The sequence below is a fragment of the Pipistrellus kuhlii genome, unplaced genomic scaffold (genome assembly GCF_014108245.1).
Source record: "Pipistrellus kuhlii isolate mPipKuh1 unplaced genomic scaffold, mPipKuh1.p scaffold_m20_p_3, whole genome shotgun sequence".
In the NCBI taxonomy this organism is placed as follows: Eukaryota; Metazoa; Chordata; class Mammalia; order Chiroptera; family Vespertilionidae; genus Pipistrellus; species Pipistrellus kuhlii.
The window spans coordinates 67122822-67131646 of NW_023425529.1; the positions used below are offsets into that span (position 1 = coordinate 67122822).

Sequence of the window (8825 nt, forward strand, 5' to 3'; positions counted from 1 at the left end):
TTTGAGTAAAGCTTTCCCACAGCATTGCTTTAATTATTTTATTTCTTTTAAATCTTCCAAGGAGTTTATAATTTGGCCTCCCTAATCTAATGTCTTTATGTGAGTACATAAGGAAAAAGTCTACACAACATTTTTTTTTGTTTTCATTTATCTTTGTGCTTTTAAAATTAAATTTATTAGGGTAACATTGTTTAATAACATTAAATAAATCTTACCACAATGAGTGAATGAATCATAAATAATAAATAGATACTCAGATTAACAAAGTTTGGAAGAAGGAAGTATGTTATTCCATTTTTCTGATGGGAAAATGAAACATAGAGTGATAAGTTCAAGGTCCCAAGTCCCACAACTATTAACTGCTAAACATGATTCAGATGATGTGAATCCCAGTTGAATAATCTTTTTACTCAACACTGTCTTCAACTTAATGTTTATTTTCTTTAAAGCATGCTTCTTAATAAAACAAAGAAAATTCAGTCTTTGACCAATTGACCAAACAAGACCCAGCATCTGGGAATTGGTTAAGATTCATAATAATAAAATTGACTTTCTTTCTTCTTTAACCTTGCCTGTCCCCTTTAGAAAAAAAAAATTGTTTAGTGTTAATTCATTTCTTGGAAAAAGCAAGTTTCTAGGAAGCTTCTGAAAGTACAATATGTTTTTCTGGGAGACCAAACAGGATTGATTGCAAAAGCCGTGTTATTGAATGCTGGCCTATATAGAATGTGTCCATCCATAAGGTTGTATTAGAGTTAGTTGGGGAACTTAAAAAACAAAGCTAATGTCTGGGTCCCTCACACAGAGGATAGCATTTTATTGGTCTGAGTAGGGATTCTGCAAGATGGATCCCCATCTTTCTTCTAGGATGGTGTTCTTTGCCTTAAAGTAGTTTTGAATGACTCTAAGAAATCAGATGGCAATATAGGAGGAGTTTTGGGGAGAGGGTTAGAAACAGCTGAATTTAATTTCACCAGAAACTGTTTCTTCTTCTTCCTGAGGATGACTAGATCTCCAGCGTAGCTTGGGTTATTGGACATAGGAAACATAGGTTGACCGGGCCTCTTGTCACAGCTCCTTTGGCATCATTTTTATAGCAGTCTGAAATATTATAGACCTTGCCTTTTAAATTTGGGTATATAACAATGCTGTTTTTTTTGTAAGTTATTTTGGCACAAAACGGCATTCATGGCAACTATCTTCATTGAAATTACATTTGGATGTTACTTATTATGCTGTTTTATGCATGCCCTAATATTTGCTGTGCTATTTGTTTGGGAACAGGATGTACCCTGAATCTTAAGAGACCCACAAAAGAGCCTTCTCTGTCCAGTAAAACACATGCTTCAACTAGTACAATTTAAAAATATGTTAATGCTTAGAAGTAATAAAAAGAAATTCAAAGAGGCATGAGAGTAATTAAAGCTGATATCTATTTTTTCCTCTGGACATCAAGGTATCATGGACATCAAACCAATGTTTGCAGTTCGTAACCATGGGCAAAGTGAACCCATGCAGCTCAGTTTGAGAATTAATCTAAGTTTTATTTAGTGTAAGTATTCTTAGTGGTTCCTTTTTAAAAATAGTTCTTTTTTTCCCCTTTGTGGTTCTTGCTTTTCTCAGGCTAGTGCAGAGGGGCCGTGGTGAGGCTGTAAGGAACAGGGCATGGTCAGCCTTTCACTGCCTTCTGTTCGCACAGCGTGTGGGCTGAGGGGAATAGTTGCAGCCTGAGGCCACTAACTCACTTTTTAAAAATATTGATTTCAAAGAGAGGAAGGGAGAAAGGGATAGAGACATTGATTAGCTGCCTATTGCACACCCCCTTACTGGAGATCAAGCCTGCCGCCCAGGCATGTGCCACGACCAGAAAATGGAACCGATGACCTCCTGGTGCACAGGCCGGTGCTCAGCCACCGAGCTACACTGGCTGGGCTGAGGCAGGGATGAGGTCACTAACTCTTTACCTTCTAGGATAGATCCATCCTGGCCATAAGACATCTCTCATTTGTTTTATATGGTGGCTTTAAAATTATTTGGTACTACCCAGATACTTTTTGGAACAAGGCAGGGAAATAGATGAGTTTTTAAAAACCATTAAATATGTTCCTTAGTATATTCAAATTTACTCAAAAGAACCAAATATGGTTGTAATTTATAAAGTTTCATTCTGTTTGCTATTTCTTCTTCAAAATAAGAATACCACATGTAGCTGAAACCGGTTTGGCTCAGTGGATAGAGCGTCGGTCTGTGGACTGAAAGGTCCCAGGTTCGATTCCGGTCAAGGGCATGCACCTTGGTTCAGGGCACATCCCCGATATGGGGTGTGCAGGAGGCAGCTGGTCAATGACGTTTCTAGCTCTCTATTCCTCTCCCTTCCTCTCTGTGGAAAATCAATAAAATATATTTTTTTAAAAAAGAATACCACATGTAAGCGGTTCACCTCTCACTAAGATGGATATTAAGACTTTAATGACAACTAGTTTTGTAAAGGCTTTGGTGTCAGACCAGTTTTCTTATGATTATGTTGTGACAGAAAGCGATGGCTCAGGAGAACAGAGTGAGTGAGTTCTGTCCTCAGCTCCGCTCCTCACTGGCTTTGTGACATGGAGCAAAGTAGCTTGAGCTCTGTTCACAGGGCAGGAGAGAGCACAGGGACCGCTATCCCAGTTTTAAAGGCTGTAGCACACTTCAGCACCATGTCCATTTCTGTAAAGGGAAATCTAAAATGAAAGTTCATCCAGATTTGTTTCCAAGAAACTCATCACTGTGCACACATTATTACATTAGCCATCTCTCGGAAGAACCACAACTTATTCTCAAGACCATGTAGGAAATTGTTTGGGGAAAAAAGTCTCAAGACTGACGCATGGCCGCTATTTCCCTCCTCCAGCCCTCCCTCATACTCCCCCACCCCTACCTCCTGAATTCTCTTCTTGATCCTTGTTCCTGGTCTCTTCTTCTTTGTTTCATCATATATTTACTTTCTCACAGAATTTTCTGGGAAAATAGGGGCTGTGTATGTGCTCCTTTTGATTAAAAGTGAATTTGCATGCTGGAAACATTGCTTTCATTAAAATAGGGTTCTAGATTTTATGTAAAAAGGGAGTTTCTCCAAGATTTTTTGAAGCATTGCCCAACTGAAACTCTTGTCACTCGATATAAAAATAGCATGTTTTCTCAACTAGCAGATCTTTTTGAAGAAAAATGCTGTGTAATTCTAAGTGAAGAGCATGTATGTTTCTGCTCAATGTATTACAATATTTTAAATCAGAGAAAATATCTGTCAATAAAGAAAGCTTCTGATAATTGATGAAAATGACTAAAAACTAGCAGTTAGAAATAATTTAAAATTTTTTATAAACCATGAGACTCCAAAAAGTAAGTGTAGTGAGTACATAGTATGTATCCAAATATTTTATGAATAAAATAATAAAATCATTATTTTGACAATCAGCAGCTGAAATTGGGAGATGAGGAAAATGCCATCTTCACTCTTGCACAGTATGGGCTTACTCCGAATGTTTTAAAAACATGTGAGTTTTAGAAAATTGGTGGCATTATCCTTGGCAGATTCAGAGGATTTGACATCTCTCATAGACCCTCTAACACCTGCATCTGGAAAATACAAAACGTCCTCTAGATGGAGCACCAGGCCTTTGCTTTGTTAGGTAAACAAGTTTTCCGGTTATAAAAGGCATTTTAAGAAGTAATTTTAAACAGAAAATAATGCATTCTTAACCTTAGCCTATCTTACATCTATTCATTGATGAAGGGAACATTACCTATCAGACAACAGAACTTATTCTCACATGTGCTGAAGTAAAATCTTCTTGACTTTAAGTTTTCCAAGTGAGATAGTTCCACTGCATTCTGGAGATATGGGCAAAAGCCAGAAAAGAGAATATTAAAAAATATTCTCCGAAAGACTTGAATACAATCGAGGGGAGGGATGGTGAGGATTGAGAAGGACAAGGATTAAGAGCAGTCCCTTTGTCTGGACCAGTGGTTGGCAAACTCATTAGTCAACAAAGCCAAATATCAACAGCACAACAATTAAAATTTCTTTTGAGAGCCAAATTTTTAAGACTTAAACTTCTTCTAATGCCACTTCTTCAAAATAGACTTACCCAGGCCGTAGTATTTTGTGAAGAGCCACACTCAAGGGCCAAAGAGCTGCATGTGGCTCGCGAGCCACAGTTTGCCGACCACGAGTCTAGACTCTAAAGCATTTTTCCAAAGGCAGTTCCAGTGGCTAAGTCATACAGACACTTTTGTGGTGAAAAATAGGACCGTCCACTGGTGGTCTGTGAGGTCTCAACAGTTGGTGACTGCTGAATGCATTCTTCTCTTTTTATGATCAAAGAAACAGACTGAGAGAAGTAGTTGTCTTTCTCATATACTGATGGAGTGAGTGTTGGTGTAAAACTGAATAAGCAGTGCAGCAAATGTGTGTTGTCTTGGCTGTCTAGCATCCATTCCCTTTTCCTAAGAACACTGACTTTCTTTTGGAAGTTACGTTACCCCAACAGTATGGAATCTTGGAAAGCTAGTCATGGAAGCTGAGGTGTCCCATGAAACTGCTTCTGCATAGGCAAGAGTTAGGCATGTGACTTCATCAGCCACTTGAGGGATTTCAAATCTTAAGCAGAATTTTTGTAAGGAAACAAGAAACAGCTGAAACTCATTTACCTTAGGTGTTAACCTGATATTCATTTTCCTAAGTATGATTTTTATTTTCCCCACCTTTATTAAATATAATTGGCTTCTGATATTGTATAAGTTTAAGGTGCATAATGTAATGATTTGATATATGCATATATATTGCAAATTCTAAGCACAATTTTTCAACCTTCCTATTAGTTCTGAGTGCTCTAATCACTTGATAATTCCCCTTTTGCTTAAATCAGCTAGATTTATTTCTGGTATTTTCAATTAAAGAACCTTAAGTGATTCCAGAAACTACTATCTACTGGACAATGAAGCAAATTTTTTTCTTATATTTATTGGAAATTCAAATCACACAAGAGTTGCTTTTAACTACCAAGAGTAACTTAAGACTGATTCATAAAGGAAAAACAAAAAATACTCTTTTCTAATTGCCTGAACTGAAACATAATACAACAACATGTTTTTAGATCTTTTGAGCTATGACAAATTTTAAATTCTAGTAAGAATAATCTGACAACACTATTGTAATAAATGCGAAAAATTTTCCCTTATGTATTACACCAGAGAGCATTCTAAAAATAAAGTAATACTAGTTTATTTTGCCCAGATTGTTTTCTAAATCTTAAAAATTGCATAAAACAGCCGAAACCGGTTTGCCTCAGTGGTAGAGCGTCGGTCTGCGGACTGAAAGGTCCCAGGTTCGATTCTGGTCAGGGGCATGTACGTTGGTTGCGGGCACATCCCCGGTAGAGGATGTGCAAGAAGCAGCCGGTCGATGTTTCTCTCTCATTGACATTTCTAGCTCTCTATCTCTCTCCCTTCCTCTCTGTAAAAAATCAATAAAATATATTTAAAAAAAATAATTTTTTTTTAAAAATTGCATAAAACAAATGAACTTGGCTTGTTTTCCTATTAGAAACGGGGACCTCCAAACTGGTAAAATAGTATAAACAACAGCCATAGAATTAACAGTGATATAATAAAGGCCTTTAATTTTTTCCCCCCTCCCATTCAAATTCCTTCTCAAGAGCTTCTGGCTTGTCCCTGCTATTTAAAAAATGCATTAAAAAAACCTCATTTTTCTTTTTAATATAATTTTTGATGCCCCAGCAAGTAGACACTTCTTCCTCCCCTTCCACATCTCAGAATATATTTCTTAAAAAGAAGTTTGATGTTTATAAAAGTTTCTTTAGACAATTGTAGCTAATCTTTGGAATAATGTAGTATGATTTGATTTATAAGCTGACAAGTCTCACGTTTTAACAATGAAACCTACTAGAAAGAGTTCAGCCATTCTTATCGTAATGAGATTTTGAGGCAGAATGTGCAGCTTGGCTCAGCATGGCAGAGCAGGGGAAGAATGCTCCAAAGCCTGGGACATACACAGTGACTTTCCAGAGTTAGCCAGCAGAGGGCTTTCCTGTGCTTGCTGAAAGTATATTGTTTTTGTCAAAATCATAGTGCAAAAAATATAAGCTCAGGTTAAAGATATAGCTAGCTTAAATAAAAATAAAATAGAAAGACTGAAGAGTAGAATGAAATGTATGTGATCTGATTCAATCTAATATTTGACTTGTTAGTGTACCAGTTACTAATGGCAGATTTTTTTTTCAAAGAAAACAGGATAATTTCAAGAGAAACATCAAAAGTGCTCTATTCAAAGTAATGTCCTTCTCTAGCTACACATTTCCCCCATCTTTCAGGTTAATTTGTGGATATCATCTCAATAGAACTTTTCTTCTTTTGAGGCAAACCATTCAGTGACCCAATTTTCCACTCTTTGTACATATTGAAGTGCTGCTCAGAAAGGGCATGTGCCATTGATTGGAACAAGTGGTAATCTGAAGGAGCAAGGTCTGGTGATTACAATGAGTGGGTTAATACTCCCCAGGCAAGATCTTTTAAAGTGTCTTTAACTGGTTTTGAAGTGTGCGATGGTGCCTCATCATGAAACAAAATTACTTGCTGTGTCTTCCAGCCCATTCTGGTCATTTCACAATCAAACCATGGTTCAAATTGATTATTTGTTGTTGATAATGATCAGTATCATGGTTTCATCTGGTTTTAGAAGCTCATAATACACCACACCTTCCTAATCCCACCAAATGCAGAGCATTGTCTTCTTTCCAAAGGGATTTAGCCTTTAAGTCAATGTTGACTACCAACCCATGATTTTGTGCATTTGGTATTTTCAAAATAAATCCACTTTTCACCACCAGTCACAATTCGATGCAAACAAGACTTTCTTTCCTGCCATTGAAGCAACATTTTACTGATGACTTTTCGGTTTTTCATTTGTCTTTTGTGCAGTTGATGACCCATTTTCCTTCTTTAAAAATCTTTCCCATGGCTTGTAAATAATTGGAAATTGTTTGCTGAGCAGCGTTTAATCTTTCTGCAAGTTGTTTTTGAATTTGACATGCATCTTCATCCAATAATGCTTGTGATAGTTGGTCTTCAAACTTTTTTGGTTGACCTGAATGTTCTTTGTCTTTCACATCAAAATAATCACTTTTAAAGCATTTAAACCAGCATTCACAAGTATCTTGAGATGGATCATGTTCACCATAAGCTTCCCGAAGTATAAGATAACTTTCAGCAGCACTTTTCTTCAAAATAATGAATTAAAACTTCCCGCAAATGCTCTTTTTTTTTTGGCATGAAATTTGACGTTTTTAAGCATAAAAATATCTATGATATTAACACCTTCAAATTTGACATATGAATTTTTGAAGCTTGCTATCAACACAACAAAATGGCATACACATCAAATCACATATATATCAACATATGTGTAACTCCATCTCTTGAAAAAAATCCACATTATTAACCGGTACAACTAACCATTTGAATGTCAGAATGTGTGTTAATAGGTAGTAGTGCAGGTAACAACTTACCAGTTTTGGGGATTCCCTTGAATTAGATTTTGATATAACCCATCATGCTTTTTGACTGGATGACAGTGGTATGCTGGGGCCAGCTCCTACTGGATTTTGAAAACCAATTATTACATTTGCAGTAATTTTATGAGTCAGTTGAAATCACAGTGATAGCTTAGAATTGACCAGGGTGGGAGTATTTACCCCATGGACACCTGCAAAGGCTACAATCTGGCCCTTTCCTTTCCCCTGAGATGTTTTTGAACATTTATCACTGGATATACAGGAAAGGAGACATTCTTGCTCTAGCCAATTTGGCTTAATAGACAATAACTCATAAACTGAAGGGTCCCAGGTCCCAGTCCCTGCAAGGATAGGTATCTTGGTTGCAGGCTCCTTCCCAGCCCTGGTGAATGGATGTGTCTCTCTCACATCAATATTTCTCTCTCTGTGTCTCTCTCTCTCCCTTCCACTCTCTCTTAAAAAAAAAAAATGATATCCTCCGGTGAAGATTAACCAAACAAACAAACAAACAAACAAACAAAAAAACGGGGTGGGTGCGTTCTTAAGAACTGTGCCATCACACACCATTTTCATGTCTACCTGTGTCTGTTCCACCCATCCCAGTTGATTGCCGGAAAAGTCATTGGTTTGGTGCCAGGCTGTTAATGTTGGGAACTCAATCTGCCTCTTTCTCCACTAACAAGCGAGGTGGGACTTGGTGGTGGACCCCAAAGCTGCCCCTGCTGTTGGGTGAACAGCAAGCTGTGTGTGGGGGATGGTGAGCAGAGGCCTTGAGGTGAGCATGAGCTGCAGTCCCTCTCCCATGACATCCTGCTTATTTTCTGCCCCTGGTCTCTCATAGGACACAACACAGTAGTCCCCTCCCTTATCTGTGGTTTCTTTTTCTACAGCACATATGTCAAACACAAGGCCCGCGGGCCAAATCTGTCCCGCCAGGCCTTGCAATGTGGCCCGCACCGCGCTGTCATCACTGCACTCCGCTGCCTTTCCATCACAATGACAGTTTATGACTGTTCAGTAAACCATTCGGCCCGTGATTTAGGCTGGATTTTAGATTTTGGCCCCTTCTCTGATTGAGTTCAACACCCCTATTCTACAGCTTTAGTTGCCCATGATCAACCAAGGTCTGAAAATATTAAATGGAAAATTCCAGAAATAAACAATTCTTAAGTTTTAAACGGAGTCTTCTACATTGTGTGATGAAATCTCTGCCTTTTCCCCCTTTCCCCCACCCCAGCCCGCCAGCCAGGGAGG

General features: G+C 38.0%; 1 long non-coding RNA gene across 1 annotated transcript; it reads right to left on the reverse strand.

Annotated features, from left to right (window-relative positions):
* Positions 1–6305: 6305 nt before the first annotated feature.
* Positions 6306–7498, reverse strand: LOC118729900. The gene is made up of 2 exons (XR_004991304.1): positions 7416–7498; positions 6306–6524 (listed from the first exon to the last, which is right to left on the reverse strand). It is a non-coding gene; the product is annotated as an uncharacterized LOC118729900 (long non-coding RNA).
* Between the last annotated feature and the right edge of the window lie 1327 nt (positions 7499–8825).